Source organism: Eurosta solidaginis, chromosome 3 (genome assembly GCF_040869045.1).
Source record: "Eurosta solidaginis isolate ZX-2024a chromosome 3, ASM4086904v1, whole genome shotgun sequence".
NCBI lineage: Eukaryota > Metazoa > Arthropoda > Insecta > Diptera > Tephritidae > Eurosta > Eurosta solidaginis.
This window is the reverse complement of record NC_090321.1, coordinates 163,508,765-163,533,670: the sequence shown is the minus strand read 5'-3', so window position 1 is coordinate 163,533,670 and position 24,906 is coordinate 163,508,765. Positions and strand designations below refer to the sequence as shown.

At 36.7% G+C, this 24,906-nt stretch overlaps 2 long non-coding RNA genes across 4 annotated transcripts; one reads left to right on the top strand and one right to left on the bottom strand.

Moving 5' to 3' along the window:
* The first annotated feature begins 7,620 nt into the window (after nt 1-7,620).
* On the top strand, nt 7,621-8,630 carry LOC137246732 (uncharacterized). 2 transcript variants are annotated; one of them, XR_010951674.1, is made up of 3 exons: nt 7,621-7,859; nt 7,965-8,121; nt 8,184-8,630. It is a non-coding gene; the product is annotated as an uncharacterized lncRNA (long non-coding RNA). The 2 variants fall into 2 exon arrangements; XR_010951675.1 differs by having other exon boundaries at nt 7,621-7,907.
* A 2,684-nt stretch (nt 8,631-11,314) lies between these two features.
* LOC137244542 (uncharacterized) lies at nt 11,315-19,107 on the bottom strand. Of its 2 annotated transcripts, none has more exons than XR_010951087.1 (8): nt 18,350-19,107; nt 17,853-18,293; nt 17,411-17,784; nt 17,172-17,340; nt 16,427-17,063; nt 15,769-16,140; nt 13,453-13,817; nt 11,315-13,393 (listed from the first exon to the last, which is right to left on the bottom strand). It is a non-coding gene; the product is annotated as an uncharacterized lncRNA (long non-coding RNA). The 2 variants fall into 2 exon arrangements; XR_010951086.1 differs by having other exon boundaries at nt 16,427-16,985; nt 18,350-19,106.
* Between the last annotated feature and the right edge of the window lie 5,799 nt (nt 19,108-24,906).

Here is a 24,906-nt window from a genome sequence, read left to right as displayed (position 1 = left end):
GCCCTCCACCTAAGTCTGATCGTCCCGATTAGACAAATCTCCCGATCTAAACGTTGACAGCCTTTCCAAATGGACCACTTTCATTTTGGTTCGTGGTTCACCGATGGTTTGTATGCGGTACACTACATCGTTGAACCGTTTTACAACTTTGTATGGGCCTTCCCAATTACACCACAATTTCGGGGACAAACCTTTTTTACGTTGTGGGTTGTATAACAGCACCAAATCTTCCTGAAACCCTTCTGAGTTACTTGCTTTATCGTATCTGGCTTTCATCTTGTCACTCATAATCTTTGTTCGTTGCCTTATCAGATCATGTATTTCTCTTAGCTCTTCTTCCAAATCACTATTGGATTTCTTGACATTTCTCTCCGCATTGGCATCTATCCCAAACTTCAAATCAGCTGGCAGTCTAAGGTCATTGCCAAAAATTACTTTTGCAGGGGTTTGGCCCGTTGTCTCATGCACTGCTGATCGGTAAGCCATTAAGAATAATGGTATGCGGGTATCCCACTCTTTATGGTACTTGTCTACTACTTTCCTTAAGTGCTCCTGCAATGTTCTATTGAATCGTTATACCATACCATCGGATTGAGGATGCAATGCAGTTGTTCGTGTTTTCCGAATGCCCAATGATTTACACATTTCCTGGAACACAGCTGATTCGAAATTCCTGCCGTGGTCAGAATTTAACTCCATTGGTACACCATACCTTGCAACCCAATTGTTTATAAACACTTCTGCTACCGTTTCCGCTCCTTGATTTTGGATTAGGTATACCTCTGGCCCGTTGCTGAAATAATCCATAACTACCAGTACATATTTGTTTCCGCCGTTGCTAGTAGGAAATGGACCGGCGACATCCATAGCGATCCTTTCAAATGGCGCACCTGAGTTATATTGCTTCATCTGGCCATGACTTCAGGTTCTGGGCCCTTTCGCTCTGCTGCAAACCTCGCAGTTCGCAATCCACTCTGTGACCGACTGACGGCAACCAACCCAATAGAATCTCTGTTTAATCTTCTCGAGCGTCTTCGTGATTCCAAGATGACCTCCGCTTGGACCATTATGCAGCTCGCTGAGCACGTCAGGAATCCTCTTTCTGGGAACAAGTATCAGTTTCTTCTTGCATTTACCATCCTCACTCTCCCATACTCGATGAAGGCAACCCGATATCAATTCTAAACTGTTCCACTGTGCCCAATATGGGACTCTCTGCTGACATCTCTTCTCTGTTTGGTCTTTTGTTTCGTTCGACCCCTTGCATAACACGTGACAGATCTGTATCTTCTAGCTGACACTTTCATAGCTGTTCCTTGTCCCATACATCTGTACATGTTATAGTCATTAGCCGGACATCTATAATGTCTTCTTTAGCCTCGGCTTTTGAACAGTGCTTGCATTCCAAATTACATGGTCTTCGTGACATTGCATCGGAATTTCCATGGGTACTACCTTTTCGATGCTCAATGGAAAAGTCATAACTTTGTAGTCGCTCAATCCACCGTGCCAATTGTCCTTCCGGATTATGGAACTGCAGAAGCCATTTTAAAGCTGCGTGATCTATCCTGACACGGAATCGCTGGCCGTAGAGGTATTTGTGAAAATGTTTAATGCACTCTACCAATGCCAACAGCTCTCTCCGCGTAGCGCAGTAGTTCCTCTCTGGTTTTCCAATTGAACGGCTGTAATATGCAATTGCCTTCTCCTGTCCATCGACCAGTTGTGATAAAACGCCTCCTATAGCATATCCACTCGCATCTGTATCTAGAATAAATGTTGCTCCTGGAATCGGATATGCTAACATTGGGGCAGTGCACAAACGCTCCTTCAATGTTTGGAAAGCCACTTCTTGCTCCTTCTTCCATTCAAAAGCTTTATTTTTTCTTGTAAGCTCATGGAAGCTATGGGCTACGCTGGAAAAATTTGGTACAAATCGGCGGTAATATGTGCACAGCCCAAGGAAACTTCTTAATTCATGTAGGTTCTGTGGTCTTGGCCAATCCTTTACAGCCTCTACCTTTTCGTTCGCTGTGCTGATGCCCTCTGTCGTTACCTTGTGACCCAAATAATTTACTTCCTTTTTAAACAGCGCACACTTTTTGGGACTTAACTTCAGACCAGCGCCAGCTATTCTCTGGAAAACTTCCTCCAAATTCTTAAGATGTTCATCAAAGTTCTTACCCAATACGATGATGTCGTCCAGGTACACCAAGCATGTTTTCCAATGTAGTCCTTTCAGTACCTGGTCCATAAGTCTCTCAAAAGTAGCTGGTGCATTACAAAGTCCAAAAGGCATCACTGTAAATTGCCAAAGACCATCACCGACACTTAAGGCTGTTTTATCTTTATCTTCCTCCTTCACCTCCACTTGCCAGTAGCCGCTTTTCAAGTCCAGCGTGGAAAACCATTTGGTACCAGATAGCGAGTCCAGAGTGTCGTCAATTCTTGGCAATGGGTAGCTATCCTTTTTCGTTACGTCATTCAACTTCCGGTAGTCCACGCAAAACCTCATTTTTCCATCCTACTTCTTTACAAGTACTACCAGTGAGCTCCATGGACTAGCTGATGGTTCGATGACGCCGCTGTCGCTCATTTCTTGTATGATTTGACTCACAACTTCCCGCTTCGCCAGTGGAACACTACATGGAGCTTGACGGATCGGCCTCGCATCTCCAGTGTCAATTTGATATTTAACAACATTGGTGCGGCCTGGTTTGGAACCATCCTGGTCAAATAAGTTCGCGTACTTTAGGAGCAGTTGTTTTGCCTTCCTCTGATAGGCTTCCTCTAGCCCCTGCGTCCATGCCGTGATGTCATTTGAAAGATCAGTATTACTAGATGAAACGTGTTCCTACTTCAACCTCTTGGCATCTTCCCAAAATAGCTCCTTTGGTCAGTTTGTGTGGTGACTTGAACTCATTGAGTACTCTTACCGGAATACGTCCACCTTGTTTTGTCATAGCCAGGGTTTTTCCTACAAATATATTCAGTGGTGATTTATTTGCTGCTTCGACAACCCACAATTTGTTTGTCCCACAATCTCCATCAACCTTTGTCCAGATGACTGCTTCTGATTTTGGTGGTATTTGCTGACTCTCTTCCACCAGCACTCGTTTACTGCTGTAGCCTCTCTCGTAGCCGAAATTAAGTGGAACATCGATGTTCTTATATCGCATCGTCTTGCTTTGCATATCGATTTTGATGTCTTGGTTGATTAAGAAGTCCACTCCAATTATGATTTCATCAACAATACCTGCCACTTTAAAATTGGGTAATACCGTAACGTTCCCAATTGCTACTTCACATTCTACTTCTCCAATTACCTGGTTGTCCTCTCCCGTGGCTGTACGTAATATTGCTCCAAGCAATGGTCTTATCTTTTTGTTGACTAAATCTGATCGAATGATGGAATGGGATGCACCCGTATCTACAGTCAGTAACCGTTCCTTTCCATCCACATGTCCTCCGACAGTAAGATTGCTTGACCTTCTTCCAATTTGCGAGATAGAGATATGGGGCATTCAATTGCGGGAGCCAGCTGCCGCCCCTTGCGGCTGACTCGATTTAGTTTAACGATTGAGTGGTCTTGGAGATTTGCTCATCTCCTTCTGCTCTGCGTTTACGACCGCCCACATTATTGGAACTGTTAGGGTTGGTGTTGCAATAACGCGCAATATGCCCTGGTTTTCCACACTTAAAGCATTTGACTGCATCATTATTCTTCTGCTGCGTACCCTTCAATGCTTCCAAAATTGCGTCTACCCAGTCTGGCCTTTCCACTTCCACGCGATGAGCTTTGTACGCTGGCTTACTCAAAAGTGACGCTGTTTCTTGAGTCAGTGCATGGGATACCGTTTCTGCTAATGTAGGTTTTGGGTTTGCATATGTCGCTCGTTTCGTTTCTACGTCCCGTGTGCCATTTATAAAACTCGGTGTACTCCACGGGTGCGTCCGCATTTGCCAAATGTGCCAACCTTTCAACATCCGAGGCAAACTCCTGCAAAGTCTCATTCGCTCTTTGGTGACGGTTTTGCAACTCAATTTGGAATATCTGTTTTTTATGCTCGCTTCCATAACGTCTCTCGACAGCGGCCATTAATGCTTCATAGCCGTTCCGTTCGTACTCTGGAATAGTCTGTAAGATTTCGGCAGCTGGTTCTTTCAATGCTACGAAGAGTATAGCAACTTTATCTTCAGCATTCCAGTTGTTCACTGTTGCGGTCTTCTCAAACGTAGCTTAAAGACCTGGAAAGGAACAGAACCGTCAAAGGATGGTGTCTTTACCTTTGGATTACTAGCTGAAACTGTTGGCCGATTTAATTGCAAATCCTGTATACGACCTCTCAAAGCTTCTATTTTAGCATCAATTTTGTCCTCGAGCTGCACAATTTTTGTATCCTGTGCTTCCAGCTTTGATGTTACCCTTGCTTCCTGTGCTTACAACTGCGAAGACATTTGCGCCACCTGCAATGATAAGCGCTCCTCTTGTGCTTCCATCTTATATGTTATACGTGTCTTTTGCGACTCCAGTTGGGATGCCATATATGTCTTCTGTTCTTCGAGCTGTGTAGAAATTTGTGTTTCCTGTGCTTCAATCTTCGATGTTATGCGTGTCTCCTGCGATTCCAATTGTGATGACACTCTCGATGTTTGAGCAGTTATTGCAGCCAATATCATGTTCAAGTCTGTGTTCGTAACTGTCTGCGATGTTTCGTTTTTCTCTTAAATTTTTTTTGTTGTTTCGTCCCCATCAGGATAAAAGACAAACAAAACGTCCACATCAATTCCTTGCGACTCCATTACCTCTCGTAGCCGTGCTTGAAGTTCGATCTTATTGCCGGTCGTATTTAATCCACGGTTCTCCAACTCCTTTTTCAGTTGCTGGATCTTCAATTCACTGAACTTTGCCATGTCCAAGTTGTATTCCCAATCTTCGGAATTTATTCAACAATTCCTCTTCTGACACCAATTGTAACGAATTTGCTTGCAAATCCTCTTATTCGCCCTTTTTGCTAAGTTCGTATCACTAAACTGTTGAATAAATAACTCCAATATTGAATAATGGAAAAATGGCCTTTATTAAAGTACTTCACAATAACACTTATACCTTGCAATTAGCTGGCTTAATAACCAAACTGATAGCTTAAATGAAACTGACTTTAAAAATAATACTGCTATTGCTCGCTAGATATCGTCTTAGTCGAAACTGCTTGACAACTCAAATCAAACTGAATTCCAGCGCCTCCACATTTGCTGCCTTTTATATTCTCTGATTTCAATGTTCGCATTTTCTAGGCGCTTCCAGAATCTACTAGTCCAGCAGCTCTCAAACTTCTCAGCTGTAACTACAATTGCACAATTTTATAGTTTTTCTCATTGCATACTTATAGGAGTATCTCAGATATATGCATGTGTTTGTGCATTGACTCTCCGCTGCTCGCATACGTACATGGTACATATGTGTAGACGCAATTATTGTTTCGTTTATGTAGATACATATTGATTGATCTATGGATGTGAATTCACGTCACTGCTTAGCATCGGCTTAGAGATGGCAGCACTGCTTAGTATTGCTAATATTCGTAACAATATATAGCAACACCACCACCATGACCACGTCTATCAGCCCTGAAAAGTTGATATCCATTTAGTTGCACCAAATTATTTTTGAGACATGAAGAAAACCAGGTTTCGGAAATACATATAACATCTATATCAGAACCCTCAGATATGAATCTCAATTCATCCAGTTTTTTATATAGGCTTTGCGCATTGAGATGGATGACTTTGAGCCCTTTAGTACGTTTGCTGAATACGCGCAACAGTGTATGTAAGCAGTCTTTGGAACTAGACAACCTATAGTCTAGGACCATCACTATCTATGAAATGTATGGCCGTAAATATATCTTGCTACACAAAGTATATGGTTTGTGAAGCGATCTTTGGTAGCTTTGACAGCATCATTAGACAACCTGCAAATACATTTCCGCTTCCTTCTCTCGGAAACGACCAATCTCTCTAGATTTACATAGAAATCTGGCCGCGTTGATTCGCTTCGAAAGCGCCATAAATTAAGTATATCTTCCTTTTAGCCTCGCACATTTCGCAAACTTTGCATGGCAAGATATACGTGCCAGCAGACATTGAACTTTTCAGTATGGCGAAGCGACGAAACAAAGCGTTCTAAGTAAATCCGGCACTAGTCCGCCTTTTTGATGTTCTCAAAGAATCAAAGCGAAGAAATGCGGCAAGAGTTCGATGTAAGTGCAGCCCATGTGTGTACAATATCAAATTTTTGTTTTCCGTTTCCTCATTTTTGATCAGCGACCGACACACGGCTTTTAAAACTTATCCCAAATCTTTTGACGTGTTCAGAAGTCAACCCCTATAAAAATTATGTATTACAAAAAATTACCGATAATAAAAATCGATACTTTCAGTCCGATACTTAATGGCCAAATCAAAGAGAATAGATCATAGCGGAATGATACAGGGTGGCATGATGGTGACATACCTACAAACATAAATAAAAAGTCCATGTACTTTGTTTTTGTAAATTCGTTGGACAAATGTCAAAATCGTACTGCACCGGAAGTTGATGTATCAAATCAAATAAAAAAAAGTTTATAATCAGCTGTTCCATGCTGCCACCTTGTATCGTTGCGCCATGGAATAGATAATCACAAATCACAAAAGAAGATTGCGCATTGCGCATGTCAACATTAGATCATCTATTTTTTATGAGTAGTTCTGACTCATTTTCCTTTAGCTCTTGTTTTATCCTCTCTTTATTTCATTCGCTCAAACAGTCAACTGTGACGTGGTTGCGCAGAACGAAGCAATTTTGAACTCGTGAATGCGCAATCTGAAAGGTGATTTGTGATAGATAATAGGGGAATTCATGGAAGCATATAAACTTATAAGGTGTAAAATTATATCCATTTACACACGCTGTTGTATGGGCGCACCTAGTAATACTCTTGATAAACTTGGTTGTTTATCAGCTGTATTATTGCCAAACAAAAATTTTTTGATTGTTATATAAATTAAAAAATGACAAGATTAAGTGAAAAATCAAAACTAAAACGTCTTTACTAAGATATTCTTGTAAATGACTTGCTGATGTTGGGGTTTTCTGATGAAAATGCCTGCTGCAGTGTCTGCAAGGTTGCATTCCTTTGAGTTTACCGCGTTTACACAATGAAATGTGCGCGTAAATTTATACAAATTGTGTAAATAATTTTTCATACAAAATTTGACAGTTCGTTTTCGCACTAGCTAAACTTATACGTTTACACACTTTATAAGGCATTTATACGGTTAAATGAGTCCCCCTAATATTGCTGGCTGGCAACGGGCACATAATGCTACTGGTAACCATAGCTACGAGTGGTTACCATAGCAATCGGCGCGATCGGCGGCAGTCGCCCAGCAAAAATCTAGTGACCAAAGATGGCGACCAACAACAAAATATCCCACATTGTTCCACAATTGTTAGTATGGCAGAATGAGATGGCCTAATGAAATGCCCGATACATATATGCTTGCCTTTTCTTACATGCTATGTACCCTCAAATACGTCACAAAAATTTTCTGCGAATCAGCCATTCTGTTTACCATAGTTGCACGCAACATCAATTGATAATCTTCCAAAAATTGTATGCATAAATTGTACAGATAATTTGCAAGCAGCATATAATTTCAAACAAGTAAATTGTACAGATAATTTGCAGGCAGCATATAATTTCAAACAAGTAGCTCGTCGTTCAGATGAAGAATTTAAGAAATTGTCGGCTACGCAGAAAGTGGAGACAAAATTAATTTATGCTTCTGCTGAGACTTCTAATGCTTTGCAGGTAAGTTTGCTAAGGAATTTGGACTCAGATGATTATCAAGAATCAATGGTATTTTTGAATATTTTTAATTGTGTTTCATAACTTAAATTGGTGGTTTTCATTTAGAAATCATATATCTTTATGCTGAAAGGTGCATCATTAGACATTATTGGAGTAATGAGAAAACTTTTCTCTGACAACGTTCTTTTCAATTTTAACTGGGACGGAGTACAGGGCAAACGATCTTTATCTAAACTGAAACTCGTGAACAGCGTACTTTTTGGTAGTGTAATTTAAATAGTTTTAAAATGTTATTACTAACATTGTCCATTCCTATTAATTTAGACGTTTTCAAACTGCAAGGCAGGATCGACTTCGAAGACAGCATGAGACGGTGTTTAACGCTGAGCCACAATCGGCATAAACAAAGGCGGTATCTGACCCATAAATCCAGCTCTGAAACAGCATAAACTTACCTACAACAAACGAACAAGACACACTGAAATAATCTTGATTAAAAATTATATAAGAACCTAATAATTCTTTTTTTCCTACGTTCCTATTCTAAGCTTTTTATGCTCTTATTAAAATAATATTCAACAATCGCACAAAGTTTGCGAAGATTCTTAAAGCAATTTAAATGCAATGTATAACAAAAAAGTATTTTGACTATAAATATTTGTGATGAACTTAACTGAAATAATTCTAAGTTTTTTCCTACGTTACTAAGCTTTTTATGCTCTAATTAAAATAATATTCAACAATCGCACAAAGGTTGCAAAGATTTTTAAAGCAATTTAAATGCAATGTATAACAAAAAAGTATTTTCACTATAAATATTTGTGATGAGCTTAACTGAAATAATTCTAAGTTTTTTCCTACGTTACTAAGCTTTTTATGCTCTAATTAAAATAATATTCAACAATCGCACAAAGTTTGCAAAGAATTTTAAAGCAATTTAATTGCAACGAATTTGTCAATAATTTTTAACCAAAAATTTATAAACTAGATGTATAAGAAAAAAGTATTTTGAATATAAATATTTGTGATGAACTTAACTGAAATAATTCTAAGTTTTTTCCTACGTTACTAAGCTTTTTATGCTCTAATTAAAATAAAATTCAACAATCGCACAAAGTTTGCGAAAATTTTTAAAGCAATTTAAATGCAATGTATAAGAAAAAAGTATTTTGACTATAAATATTTGTGATGAACTTAACTGAAATAATTCTAAGTTTTTTCCTACGTTACTAAGCTTTTTATGCTCTAATTAAAATAATACTCGAATTTCAGAACCTGCCTGAATATTCAACAATCGCACAAAGTTTGCAAAGATTTTTAAAGCAATCTAATTGCAACGAATTTGTCAATAATTTTTAACCAAAATTTATAAAATAGATGTATAACAAAAAAATATTTTGAATATAAATAATTGCTGATGAATTTAACTGACAGTACCAATACCATCAACTAAATAGTCCTTATAAATATTGTAATCACATAATTCAAAACAAAAAATTACTATGAGTACCTACGTTTATTATTGCAAAATCACGAAGAAAGAAAATTGCATGAAGTACATTCAATCTAAAATTATGCCACAGAATGCATATATCGCATTTTAAACTAAAAAATATGAAAACTTAAAAAAATTTCAGATCGGTATTTAAGTGTAAATCGATCCATGAAAGCATCGTGAAATAACTTTTTTTTGGTAGTTAACGTTATCGTTTAGCCTGGTTTTGTTACCAATTTTGTTATTTTCGTGGTATAAATCAACATTCAACACAAATCTTCTCTGATTATGAGTTGAAATACTTTTTGGTTTAGGTTGTGATATGTAAAATTACATATTTTTGTACACAGTTCTAAAATGTAAAGGGAAAAAATTTATATTTGTGTATTAATTGAATTATTAAAAAGATATTGTTATATTAATGATATAGAGAAGCGCCAATACGAATGTAAGTGGTTTCAAACCACTGGTAGGCAATTCACCAATTTAACTGTCAAAAAAATGTTAAATTGTTCATTTTATGTAAAAAAAATTTGAATGTTGCAATTGAAGTTCTGAAAGCTCGGAAATTTCAATTGAAGTTCAAATAATTACAATTGAAGTTCACAATTTTCAATAGAAGTTCAGTAAATTATAATTGAAGCTCAGGAATTTCAACTGCAGTTCAGCAAATTACAACTGAAGTTCAGAAAATAACAATTTAAGTTCAATTATAATTTTCTGAACTACAAACAGAAATTCTGAACTTCAATTTTAATTTTCTGAACTACAAATTGAAATTCTGAGCTTGAATTTAATTTTCTGAACTTGAATTGAAATTTTTGAACTTCAATTGTAACTTTCGAACCTCAATTGCAGGTTTCTGAACTAAAATAAAAAAGTTATAGCATTAAAATTGGCGAATTACAAGTCAACTTACCCAAATTGTGAATTGCCTACTCACGATTTGATGGTTTACTGCAACAAATAGTTCTGTTAGTTCTTTTCTTTTGTTTTCTATATCATTAATTAATTTATTTAAGTTTCCCTTAACTTTGTATGCATACAATCGCATACAATCGCATACAATAAAATTTGTATTTATGGGTCACCAACAAGACTGAAAAACTATTCCTTAAGACTTATAGTTAATAATTTACAACTATTATAAATAATGTAATATATTGTAAAAATGTTTAATAAAAGAAATGTTAATAGATTTGAATTAAAGAAATATTTTATTTATATAGCAGTATAATCCAAGTAAAAAAACGGTCATAACACTAGTCAAAAGACGGTCATATTAACGTAAAAATACTCGTAAAGTTACAGGTATATAACTCAAAAAATGATTGCCAGAACGTGAATGTAAGAACAGTACAGCACTATAGTTTGTTTACTTTTCGATGACCTAAAACCGTATATGTGTGAGCAGTATGGACAATCACATAAATAGGTACGACGGAATGGACTGGTCACAAATGTTATTGCTGCCCTGTACAAATGCTACTTAGCGATTTACGTGTTCCATCGACACAGCTGTTAGTCATTTTCCTAGTCAATTTACGGGCACATTTTTGCTGGGCGTGTTCATGCGCACTTGCCCTGCAAAAACGCTCCACGTCATTTTGCTAGTCATTTTACGGTCATTGTGACTTTCTGCAGCGGTTATATTCATAGTCACGTTTGCATGGGCGTGATGAACTTTTGTGACCAAATTTTCCGTTTCGTTCCTATTAATGTGATCGTGCATTCCGCTCCCACTTATAGGATGTGAGCATAGCACTGTGCTGCTCACACACGTCACAATGCTCGTCAAATGGCGGCCATTTTTCCGTCATTTCACTCTACATTTTCGAGCCATTTAACAATCAATTTTACTGCGGTTTTACCATTTATATAACCGCCATATAACGTGAATTTTACCTGCAGATTTACTTTACCTGCAGCAGCCATATGAATAAAATATAAACCAAAAAAATTGAATTTTCAATATTTATTATTTTCAATATTATTATATATGTACATGAAATTGGAACTTATATTAATCCAGTTCATATAAAACAGAAGAACTTTAATAATAAATAAACTCGCTTAATTGGTTTTTGTTTTCCAATCTCTTCTAAGCGAGCAAAAAAATAATATTAAGCTTTAGAAAAAACTCCAATTATTTGAATAATCTACAACTTAAAGCTTAGTAGAAATTCAGATCAAGAATATTCAAAGGTGTCGTGGATCCGATTGCTGTCGTAATTGAAGAACTTAAAAATGTACGACTATTAATTGAGTCAGACTTATTATTGTTCTAAATCTAATCATTCACGCAATAATTCTGCAACCCTTAGCAGGAGTATTGATTGGTTTCAAATCTAATTCCGACAGCAATCATATCACGACATCCTTTATTATATATGCACATGAAATTGTAACTTAAATTAATACAGTTCATATAAAGAAAAGTAAGTATTTTAATAATAAATAAACTCGCTTGATTGGTTTTCGTTTTCCAATTGAAATCTTTTCCAAGCAAACAGAAAATAATTTTAAGCTTTAGAAAAAACTCCAATAATTTGAATCAATTTAAATCTACAACTAAAAGCTAATTAGAAATTCAGATTAGATTTACTCTTTTTTTTTTTCAGATCAAGAATATTCAAAGGTGTCGTGGAATCCGATTGCTGTCGTAATTGAATTTGAAAGTAATAAAGTAAAGTAAAATATGAATTTAAAAATGTAGGACTAGTAATTGAGTCAGACTTATTATTGTTCTAAATCTAATCATTCCAGCAATAATTCTGCAACCCTTAGCAGAAGTATTGATTGGTTTCAAATCTAATTCCAACAGCAATCGTATCACGACATCCCTTATTATATATGAACATGAAATTTTAACTTAAATTAATTCAGTTCATATAAAGAAAAGTAAGTATTTTAATAATAAATAAACTCGCTTAATTGGTTTTCGTTTTCCAATTGAAATCTTTTCCAAGCGAACACAAAATAATTTTAAGCTTTAGAAAAAACTCCAATTATTTGAATCAATTTAAATCTACAACTTAAAGCTAATTAGAAATTCAGATTAGATTTACTCTTTTTTTTCAGATCAAGAATATTCAAAGGTGTCGTGGAATCCGATTGCTGTCGTAATTGATGAACTTAAAAATGTACGACTAGTAATTGAGTCAGACTTATTATTGTTCTAAATCTAATCATTCAAGCAATAATTCTGCAACCCATAGCAGGAGTATTGATTGGTTTCAAATCTAATTCCGACAGCAATCGTATCACATCCCTTATTATATATGTACGTGATATTGCAACTTAAATTAATACTGTTGATATAAAGAAAAGTAAACACTTTAATAATAAATAAACTCTCTTAATTGGTTTTTGTTTTCCAATTGAAATATTTTCTAAGCGAGCAGAAAATAATTTAAAGCTTTAGAAAAAACTCCAATTGTTTGAATAATCTACAACTTAAAGCTTAGTAGAAATTCAGATTAGGTTTACTCTTTTTTCAGATCAAGAATATTCAAAGGTGTTGTAGAATCTGGTTGCTGTCGTAATTGATGAATTTAAAAATGTACGACTTGTAATTAAGTCAGACTTATTATTGTTCTAAATCTAATTATTCAAGCAATAATTCTACAACACTTAGCAGGAGTATTGATTGGTTTCAAATCTAATTCCGACAGCAATCGTATCACATCCCTTATTATATATGTACGTGATATTGCAACTTAAATTAATACTGTTGATATAAAGAAAAGTAAACACTTTAATAATAAATAAACTCTCTAAATTGGTTTTTGTTTTCCAATTGAAATCTTTTCCTGTGCAAGCACATCGCTAACCTGTGTTGGCAAAAGATACGATTATACTGTCTTCGATAGATAGTCGGACGAGCCGTTACTCGACGAAGTAGAGATGGCCGTTGTGTCGGTGGCAGCTGTTACAACAGCAGTTTCTAACTTTACACCATCCGTACAGTGTGATGAATGCTTCACTGCCTTTTCCAATTGCTTGGCGCCAGCAATTTTTGCTGTTTGTAAAGCTTTAGCTGTAATGCAAATATATAGATGGGTTAAAGTGGTTTTCGTATGTTATTCAACAACTCACCCTATACCATCATCACAGCCTCCTCATCGATTTTGAATATGTGTACTGTTTCAGTATTCAGACCCAGTTCGTTTGATGCAATATTTTCGATTTGATGAATATGTATACTATCCGTTAGGCAGACAATTAGGTGCGTTCGATTCATTCATATACTGTGGGTATTTGAGCCGTAGACGCAATTGATATATTGTAACATTTGTAAACAGTTGGGTTTCTCTGCTGTCACCATCACCACTAGAGAGCTATTGAAGAAACGCTCGACCAAGATATGTTGCGATTTACGCGCATAGATTTTTTCCACCTTGTCACAGTTATTGATGGAGAAAATGCGAAAGCCATATTTACCATCCAATACGGAAATGGAACTGTGGAGGAAGAAACATTTTATAAAATTTAATAAAATCAATAAATGATAGTTGTGTTAAAATGGGGTAAAGTATCGTATGTTAAAGTATAGCGAAGTTTGAATAGGTCTCATTATTCATTCTTAGAAACATGTACGAAGGTACCTCGTAAGATATTAAAATCCTCAACGCTTTTTTGCAATAACTTAAAAAAAACTCATATTCATCAAATTTCTGTTTAACTTCTACATATCAATAGCTACCTTTACCACCAGAAGGAGTCACTATTGCTTCTACACCTATGCTATTGTTTCCTACACCGATGAGCTTTGTAATAAAATAAACAGCTATCTCCCCAATCTCTCCAGTTTTGTCGCCTCGCGAAACCTGATGTTGTAACCAACCAAATCATCGGTGATCTTATTTAAAACATGGCCGCGCTAAATGTCGACCATATGACATTACCCTACCGACTGTCTTACACCTTAAAATTTTGGGTGTGACTTTCATCAGGATCTACATTTTGGTGAGCACGCAGCCGCAATTGTTCCGAGAATTCAGAGCCGTACCAAAATCCTCAAATTCCTCGCTGGTAGTACCTGGGGAAAGGATAAAGGAACGCTCATGGCTACGCACAAAGCAATTAGCCAGCCGATTAAGTGCTATGCGTCACCCATATGGTCGCCAAGCCTAAAAATTACCCACTGGAAGAAGCTACAGGCCAGCCAAAATACTGCTCTCAGAATTGCCACGGGCTGTCTTCTTATGTCCCCAGAACACCATCTGCATAATGAGGCGAGAATACTCCCCATCAGGGAGAGAAATGAGATGCTACCAAACAGTTCCTCTTGAATACCCAGAAACCTGAGCATCCCAACAGACATCTGATTGGTCAACCAGCACCAGCGCCTAGGGGCCTAAGGAGTCATCTCGGTAAGCATTTTGAGGAAATACGGCTCCTGAGAACCCAGCCGTATGAAGCGAAAAAACACAAGCATGTCCTTGGTGAACTCCATAAACAAGCGTCGGACCTTTATGCTAGGAATTGCCCGGTGAATCCAGTACTGAAAGAAAAGTATCCAAACCTCGCGGAAGAGGAACGCATACTGCCCAGAGAAAAGCGAGTCACTCTAGCTCAACTTCGTTCTGGATACTTTAACAGGTTAAACTCTTACCTATCCAGAATCAACCCTGACATACAAAATGTATGTCCCGCTTGCAATGTGTCCCCACATGACACCAACCATCTCTTTAATTGTAATGTGGAACCAACGCCTCTAACACCCCTTTCATTATGGTCCCCCGTGTCGAAACAGCAAGTTTCCTTGGACTCCCGTTAGAGGATATTGATGATAATTTCTGATCGGTCGCACCTATTGGATGGGGCGAAGCACTGCTACAATAACAACGTGTGAAAGATGGTTGCATCATTCGTTTGTTTCTCCCTGTTGCTTTGCTTATATTTTTTTTCTCTCAATTTTAAACAAATTCGCTACAATAACTAAACTTTTAATTTGTTAACAAAAATAGAAATGCGCAACAAAATTTCAATTGGCAAATCAGCTGACTTCGAAGATTCGAAATTTCTATTCCCCAATTATTGTTCTCTCTAGGAGAAAAGAATTTTAGGAATTTTTCTGCGGTGCTATTAAGGCAATGACCTTTGACCTCGAGTAATTTTTTTTTTAGCTCGAATAGGATATATGGGGACTTTTAATTTTAATATTTTTATGGTAAACTAGAGGTCCTCACTAAAATTTGGCTTTGTAGTAATTTTTGTTATTTTAATTGTCTAAATTAGCTGTTCTAATATTAAAATCGCCACTCTCAATACAAATCAAAAAACAAGTATGAAAAAGTTGTTAGCGTTACAGTGCTTATGGATTCATTTTAAGAGTGCATTAAAAGAAAAAAAGTTTTGTTAAGCACATTTTTAAAAAGGAAAGGAAAGGCCGGTAAAAATGAGACTTACCATATATTCATATCGGCTGCTGAGTGGAATATCACCAAATCTCCGCTGCCGTTTCAAAAACTTCATTTCTCAGAATTCGTTTGAAGAACGCCCTATCTTAGAATTTGTTTCATAAACACTCCAGATATTGTCAAAATGTGTTGTATTTGAGCTCAGATCGGTAATTTTTGAAGCCAAATCTGAGTTAGGGCATTCTTCAACCGAATTCTGTGATAGGGCTTTTCTAATATACGGGGTTATTCAAATGTTTTCTGAGAAAGGTGCTTTTCGAAACGGCTTGCGCGTGCTTCTAGCAAAGTTTGTAGATCCTCCTCTAAATCCAAGCTAAAGCGTTGGCAAGATACCGGCTCTTTAGCAGGCGTTGTAGCCTTTCTAAATGTGTTCGTGAATCGAGAAAAAATGTTGAAGATATTGTTTGTATTAATTTTTAATAATAGGTATATATTACCATGCTAAAGAGATTTATCTTTTTAAAAGTAAAGTAATAAAGTTCTACAAGCTAGTAGCTACTTTTTAGTCAAAGATTTGGAAAATTTTCAAATTCTTATATAGTAAGCCAATTTACTCTACAGTATTTAAAACATCCATCTCCATGCTCACTTGAATGGCTCATCATAAACAAGCATACAATTTTAGTGATATATTTATAAGCATTTACCGTTGCATGACAAGTAATTTCTTGACTTTTGCACGCCAAGCTTTATTTGCTTGAAATTTTTCCAATCCAGACATTTGTATTCAGGAAAATTGAAAAAGAGCAACAAACATCCAAGTTATATTTTGTTGAACCACAGCAGACAAGGCGCGGTAATCTTCCAGGGTTTTCGTTACGAAATATCTTTTCCAGATAAGCTTATACCACTTGAGCACGCTACGTTGTGTTATTATTTTATCCAATAGTTTCTTAATGGTTGCCCCATCATTTGAAATTGTGGCCTTACCACTGGAATCAACAATATGCTTGTCCATATTACGTGAACCCAATGTAGTGTGTACAGCGTCCACAATTGAATGCGAGGTATTGATGTTGGATATGATGAATATTTTTTACATAAAAACTCATGTACCCAATACAAGTTCAGGCATACCGCCGATAACACACCTTTTAAACGACGTTGTGTGTCCAAATCACTTAGCGGTTTTTCTTCTATGATTTGTAGCAATTCTTCAACAAACGTTGGATCATGTATGGGATGCGACCAAAGTGGACCGCCAATCTATATTTGGGAATATAAGAAACAATTTGGTGTGAACAATTGGTGCCAGTTAACCCTCTGAAAAAGCGACTGACGCGCCTTTTTGAACAGACATAACCGTTTAAACGGTTAAGCACCAATTAAGTAAGAAGGAAATAATTTGATTTATTCGAGTTTAAATACTTAAGTGGGATAGTTGAAACTTACATGATGTTTATCACCGCAATGCGCACAATTTGTATTAACATTTGGTCCAGTTGGTATACCGAATTTTACTTCCGCATTGCCTTTATCTGAGATCTTGCTTTTTACAATACCCATAGGCTGTAGCGTATAGGTATCACAACCAGTGCATTAAAATACCATTCATTGTTTGCTGTGTTCATAATATAAAGATATGGTAAGTAATTGGATTGTGGTAAAAGGCCAAAATGCTGTATACCAACCTCATAGTATATTTACACTTCGCTTGACTACTATGCATACGCACAAATACGCGTATATAAAAATTGGCAGAAATGCTCAAAAGTGGCTCAATATATTTTCCATAACGATTAGAGTGCGTTTCAATGCAATGCAACAGTATACGCAATCCCATCTCAAGGCAGCATTTCATACGCAAAGGCACAGAACTATATTTCGCATTGCAGGCTTCAGGCGTACTGCCAGCACAGCCATATCATTCGCAGTTACAAGTAATGAACCTACACTCGTCAGTGATTGTATAGCGCCATTCAGAAAGCGATTCGGACAACCATAAGGATCTAGGTCTATAACATCGAAACGCTTCTCATATGAAGTTGAAAGGTACATGAGAGTCCTATTGCGAATTTTATTATTGATTATTACAGTTAAATCACTAGCTATTGATTCGTATATCAAACCTACATTGCATCCCCTTCGCTTGGCACAATTAAATGTTCCACTCCATTGTGTCGCATATTTACGCTAATGGAATCTACTGCCACCTTAGAGAGATCATTTGCAACAATTTCACGCACGCCTGCTACTTCTTTTGCATAACTTATGCTACGTAAACCTGTTGCAGCAAGCGCTTCCAATATTCGCAGTCCATCGTTGTATTTTACACCACCAGCCGTGTATGGTTTCTTGTCATTAGCATTGCTTGCTTTCCTTTGTATTTTGTGGATTTTTATGCGCCGCCGCTTCCCGCTCTCTTATCAACCGCTTTGAGTATACATTAAGTACTGAAATACTTAAATCACGATTAAATTCTTGTACTGGATTTTAGAATACGGCCCCGCCGGCAATAATTTCTGTAGTGCTTTCTTTGATCACAAGTTCGGATGCTTTGTCGTTCGTAGCGATCTGTTAATTCATAAAATTTAGGGCGATTTTGTTAATAACGCGAAACATATATTTACCTTATTTTCAGATATTTACTCAACTTCCATTTTGGCTTAAACTGCTGTGGATCCAAGTTTTTGTTATCAGCTGTTCGGTGGTGGCATACGCTGGCTGCTGCTTCCGTTGAACAGTGAATCGTGGAAACTGTTTCAACAGAGGAAATATTTAAGCATTACAGATGCACAACACTGTTTTTTTATAAATCAACGATGATAGGCAGCCTTGGGAGGTTGTTGCTGCTGCTATCGTGGCCTTGCATTACCCGTTGTTGTTGTGGTATATACCTTGGTATAACTGGATGTGGCGTCATTGCCCCACCTGGTCCAGTTGATGCGGACCACGAACAACAACCACCACGACCTACACTGTTTGGGTTCACTTTGCTGCTGCAAACACACCTCCGTCACAATAATTAATGGACACCATGGAGGGGTATCTCACCAAGAGAGGCTATTTTATTGCACACATAGCCGTTTTTTTACACCGAATTTTCTAATCTTTTTTTTTCAATTTTGGATAATAAATCTTAATGGTAACAAGAATTTTTTTCTTGTATGTATGTGGAAATCAAAATTTACTATTCTGCATTAGAATTGCTCACGATTATTTATACTATGCAATTACATATTTCAGTTTCTTTCTTTATAAACATGCACACATTGATATGAGTTTTTTTTGCTAAAACACACTTTAGTAGACCAAAAAATATTAAAGAATGCGTATATTAATTTCTGCAAAATGTAAATCACACAAATTGAAAAAATTTTCCACTTTTCTGCAGAATTAGAAATGGCGGATTTTTTGCACGCAAAAATGACTTTTTTTTGCTATCCCTATGAAAATAATAGGTGCGAGAGAGCACGATATATTGTGGGAAAGCAAAATTTGTCAGCATGCTATATCATTTGCACAATTTTTCATTCCAAATCGTCACCCCTGTCAAAAATTCGTGTGGCTGTGTGTAGAGAAGTAGAAGACGGGGGAGATGCTTCAAATCCTTTGGAAATGAATTCCACCACGTAAGTGTAGCTTTTTAAATAAGTTGATAAATTGTTGAAATTATAAGTTTTGTTATAGATTAATTCAAAATTTCAGACTGTCCAAAGGAGCGTTCATGGACTTGTTGTCCAGTACAGATGAACTGATGCAGCAATGCACAAGAGCCAAGTCTATTCCTAATATTTTTTTAATTTTGGCAACAGTTCTCCGATTTTGTGCTCAGGAATCCTACCAACTGAGCGTTGAAAACGAAAATGCACTCGGACTTGCCCAGCCGACTGTGTCTGTGGTACTATCAGAGGTGTTAAATGTCTTGGAAAATTTTATTTGTGAAAGATGGATAAAATTGAATTACGAGGAGGCTGAGCTGCATTAAGCAAAGTTGCATTTCTATAATGTGAAATTTACTTTGCTATATGGGGATTTTGTTCCATAATTGAAACCAGTCTTTCGAGCTGTTGCTTTGTACTCACGACCTTGAACCTATATAAAATTAATTCAAATAGTTTAAAATCACTAGTAGGTAGTAAAAAAGTAGAACATAAATACAAAAAAATAACATTTTAAACAATTCTTTTTCCATTCGATACAGCATCGACAACAAATTTCTATTCGCTTGAAAATTAGATACACAACGAAAATTTCGACAGAGATGAGTTGTCATAATACCAATTTCAAATTCGATTTTCGATGTTCGATAGCCAGCGAAGATCGAATAATGCTCATAATAGGGGCCTCTGTTCGATCGTGACGTGATCACGGTCGTTAAAAAACGAGCAATGATCGGCTGATGGTGGTCCGCAAACGCATTGCAAAAGAGTATTGTTAGAGTACTCCAACATGAAGAAAATGTAACACGTAATCCAACAATTTTTGCAGGGTACGCAAAAAGTGAAGCGCCGCTGCATCTACATGTCGCGCCGCTTAGTGTGCACGCACTTTTATTGAAATCTACGAATGCAAAGATCGGATGGAAAAAAAATCTAATTATCTATCCTCTGTGGTTGAATGAAATACAGCGGCGACAACTGCCTATCACAACTCATAGGTACAAAAATATCAAGACCTCTGTTTCTCAAGTTTCCCAATGCTCCAGAGCATTCCCGTGAGAATTGAGCGTGATACGGAGCTAGAAAACTCACTGGATGGTGGCTATAGACGAAAAAGTGAAGCGCCGCTGCCGATACACGTCGCGCCGCTCAATGTATGCTTACCCTTCAAAAAACGCGAGTACTCCATAAATAGTGTAAGGAATACTCCTTTAGGAGTAAGGATTGCTCCAAAACTGATCTGTATTCATACAAAAAATGTGCTCCAATTAACATTGCAATGTTCTAGGAGAGGAGTAGGTGATCCCACTCTCGCTTTGTGTGTGAGTATTCCATGGAGTATATACGTGAGAGTACTTTCCAAAGTACTTTCGCTGTAGTACTCTATTCGCACCCACAGAGGATCATATGCCAAAGTACTCCAGAAAAACTACTCTATGGAGTATCTGCGGAACAGCACTCTCTAAACTGCTCCTGAAATATTACTCCATGGAGTACCTATAAGAGATTACTTGCCAAACTGCTCTCAAAACAATACTCCTTGGAATACTAGCAAAAGAGTACGCGTTAAACCACCCTCGCGTTAAACCACAGGAGATTACTTAAGAAAGTACTCGCAAGGCATTTCTTCTTGGAGTAGCTATGGAAGAGTACTTTTAAAACCATCGCTAGAGGAGAAGCCACCCAAAATAAAACATAAAATTTATAAAAAAAAATCATATTAGTTTCTTTATTCACGCAAATGGGAAATAACAAATAAATAGCATCCAAACTAAATTCCGAAGATGGCGAAAAATGATTGCCTTCTGGTGCTATGCTAGAAGAGCTGACCGACTCCATAACCTCTGATCCTGCGGCATAATTTGGAGTGTCGCATTTTCTCCATTCTTTCCGACACAATTCCTCTTTGAATATTTCTCTATACTGTAGTATGTATACGTAAAACCAGTTGCGCGGTTGCATTTTATCAGAGTTGCCATAGTAAAATTTTATTATCAGTTATTTGTATGCAATATTTTACTTTTGGCAACTCTGTTCGATTGTCATCGTGTCATGATCACGGTTGTTAAAACACGAGCAATTATCGGTTGATGGTGGTCCGCAAACGCGTTGCAAAGGAGTATTGTTAGAGTACTCCAACATGGTAAAAATGGAACACGTAATCCAACAATTTTGGCAGGGTAGCTTAAAGCTAAGGATAACCTGAGCTACACTACACTGCGCTGCAAAATATTCTTCGCATGTACTTATGAAGCAATTCCCAACCAGCAGAGCTGTAAAAGTGTGCAATCATTTGAAATTTTAAATCATTGATTTAAGAATGCCGTTTCTTCATTCTTTCATTCCTTGTTAAGGAATGTGGCTTAAAAGTCAACCCACTCTTCATTCAGTAGTGGGAAAAAAGAATGCACTCTTGAACTCTTCGAAGAAAGAATGAAGTAATTGAATGAAACACAATCATTTTTCAACACAGAATAAGCATTGAAATGTATGCAGCCTTTGCTGAGTGTGCACACACTTTTCTAGTACCAATCAATTATGAAAAATGTCGTAGAAGCACAAAACCCGCCCAAATATCACATGGTTGCATTTAATTAAAGCCACTTCAAAATAACACAAAAATTTAGTTATTGACAGTGATGACCAGTTTTTTCGTTATTTAAATAGTAATAAAGCACAAAGAAGTTAATTGAAAAAGCATTTTTATTAAAATTGTTCTAAAAATTTAATAATAAAAAAAGCAAAGACAAATATTTCAACATCCCTGTTCCGAAAATTGTCATCGTTCTAAATAAGTGTTGCCGATGTGCCATATAAAAGTACTTGCATGTAAAAGTACTAACCTACATTTGAACGTCCTCAATTGGTGATTAAACAATTGAAGAAAAGGCAATTCATTATATAAAGCCTTAGTACAAGTTCCTTCATGTATTCTTCTTAGCGCTATAAGGTCAAATACTGTATCTCTATACTGGTCCGTGGGTTTGAAAATCCAATAGTAATATATGATTTTTCTCTATGTATTTAAAACTTGTAAAATATAGAATTGGCTCCGCAGTGCAACTGCTTTTTGGGACAGAATGATACCAACTTCAGATGAAAGATTCAGGTTAACCCCTTTTCTGGTCAACGCGTGCCTTACATGTGGATCACCACAAAAATTATCTTTTTAAAAGCTAAACAGAAACATCTGTTGGCACAGAATTTTCCTAGGATTTCCGTTGATAATTCCCTCAGTGGACGTGTCGACTGTGCATGACGAAGTACTGGTAACGTAAATAGAGAAACCAAGAACATATTTAAAAGTTTTCAAGTTTGAAAACTGTAAACAAAATTTTAATGGAAAATTGTTCATTTATTATATTTGTTATGAGTTTCTTGGCGGGTCGAATTAAAACGATTACATCGGTATGGGAAATTACGACAGCGAATCAGCGGAAGTTAATTTTGAAGAGTTCTTCGAAATTGTCGGGGATTCTGTGTTTGAAGAGAGCCGTCATGTGGTACATGAAGCGGACGCTGAAAACACTACAACAACTGAAGAGGCTATTGAAAGGGAAATGAACGAAACCTCAGTTGTTTCGGAGACAATATTTGCTGCAAAATATGATATTGGCAGAAAAGAAATCCTGTTCACTAAATATTTTGCAAAAGGTTCGTATGCACGTGACAAGTTTTTTTTTGGGAGTTTAGGGGTTATTTATCTGAAGAGCGACTTCAATAACGTATCCAATATACGAATTTTGTTTTATATTGTTTTCAGCAACTTTTTGTGGAACTGGAATTTTTAAATAATTTTTTGTCTGCTGTCAGATTGATAGGGATTTAAAAAGGATACGATAGTATATCGATACTTTTCTCTCGATATTTCCAAGAATGAAGTATCCAGATCGAAATGTATCGAATTGGGCGAGCAAATATATATAAATTATTATTAGCCGTGTTTTTTAACACGCGTATATCCACAATGCTAGGCATCACCAGATCATACATTTATGAAAAAACTGTAATCGCGTTGCCTCGACAGGCCTTAATACAACGATGAATTGCCTTGCCGCTTTTTTCACTTTAAAGCGACGAACGCGTTTATCTAAATTAAATTATCTTAATAATATCACAACCTATTGCTTCGCTTTACATGTCACAAACATTGTGCAGCAAGACACAGGCCTGACCATATATTGAACTCATCTGTCAAAGCGAAGCACTAGGCAAACAGTTTTATGTATTGGCGGCCTTTAAAGTATTGTGTTTAATTAATCAGACTTAACTTTGTTTCAAATAATTTTTCTCATATGTATAGCTTGGCATGACCGTTTATCATAAAGAGAGTGGTGGCATACTCGTCATGTGCCGAATTTGCAAAACTAAAATGCAAGGGTCAAGGCAAGTAACTTCAAATTTTGTGCGCCATTTGCGCGTGAAGCATCCGAGACAGTTCTCGGAGTATGAATGTAGTAAAGTTTCCAAGCATAGAAAATCGCAAAACCGTGAAACACAATTTGAAAAATTAACAGTAAAGTTGATAGCAGATAACATGTTTCCAATTTCAATAGTGGAAAATGAAACCTTTAGGCAATTCGTTTAATTTTTGAACCACAAAGCAAAATTAATTAGTAGAGCAACGGTCGTCAAAAGAATTGACGAGTATTTCGATTTAATGATGGTAAAATTTGATTGAGCCATGTCCGTCCGTCCGTCCGTTAACACGATAACTTGAGTAAATTTTGAGGTATCTTGACGAAATTTGGTATGTAGGTTCATGGGCACTCATCTCAGATCGGAATTTAAAATGAACGATATCGGACTATAACCACGCCCACTGTTTCGAAAAATTGAAAAGTGTGATAATTCATTACCAAAGACGGATAAAGCGATGCAACTTGTTAGGTGGGTTGAGCTTATGACGCAGAATTGAAAATAAGTAAAATTTTGGACAATGGGCGTGGCACCGCCCACTTTTAAAAGAAGGTAATTTAGAAGTTTTGTAAGCTGTAATTTGGCAGTCGTTGAAGATATCATGATGAAATTTGGCAGGAACGTTACTTGTATTACCATATGTATGCTTAATAAAAATTAGCAAATTCGGAGAACGCTCACGCCCACTTAAAAAAAAAATTTTTTTAAAGTGAAATTTTTACAAAAAATGTAATATCTTTACAGTATATAAGTAAATTATGTCAACATTCAACTCCAGTATTGATATGGTGCAACAAAATACAAAAATAAAAGAAAATTTCAAAATGGGCGTGGCTCCGCCCTTTTTCATTTAATTTGTCTAGGATACTTTTAATGCCATAAGTCGAACAAAAATTTACCAATCCTTTTGAAATTTGGTAGGTGCATAGATTTTATGACGCTAACTGTTTTCTGTGAAAATGGGCGACATCGGTTTGAAGCCACGCCCAGTTTTTATACATAGTCGTCCGTCTGTCCTTCCGCATGGCCGTTAACACGATAACTAGAGCAAAAATCGACATATCTTTACTGAACTTAGTTCACGTACTTATCTGAACGCACTTTAT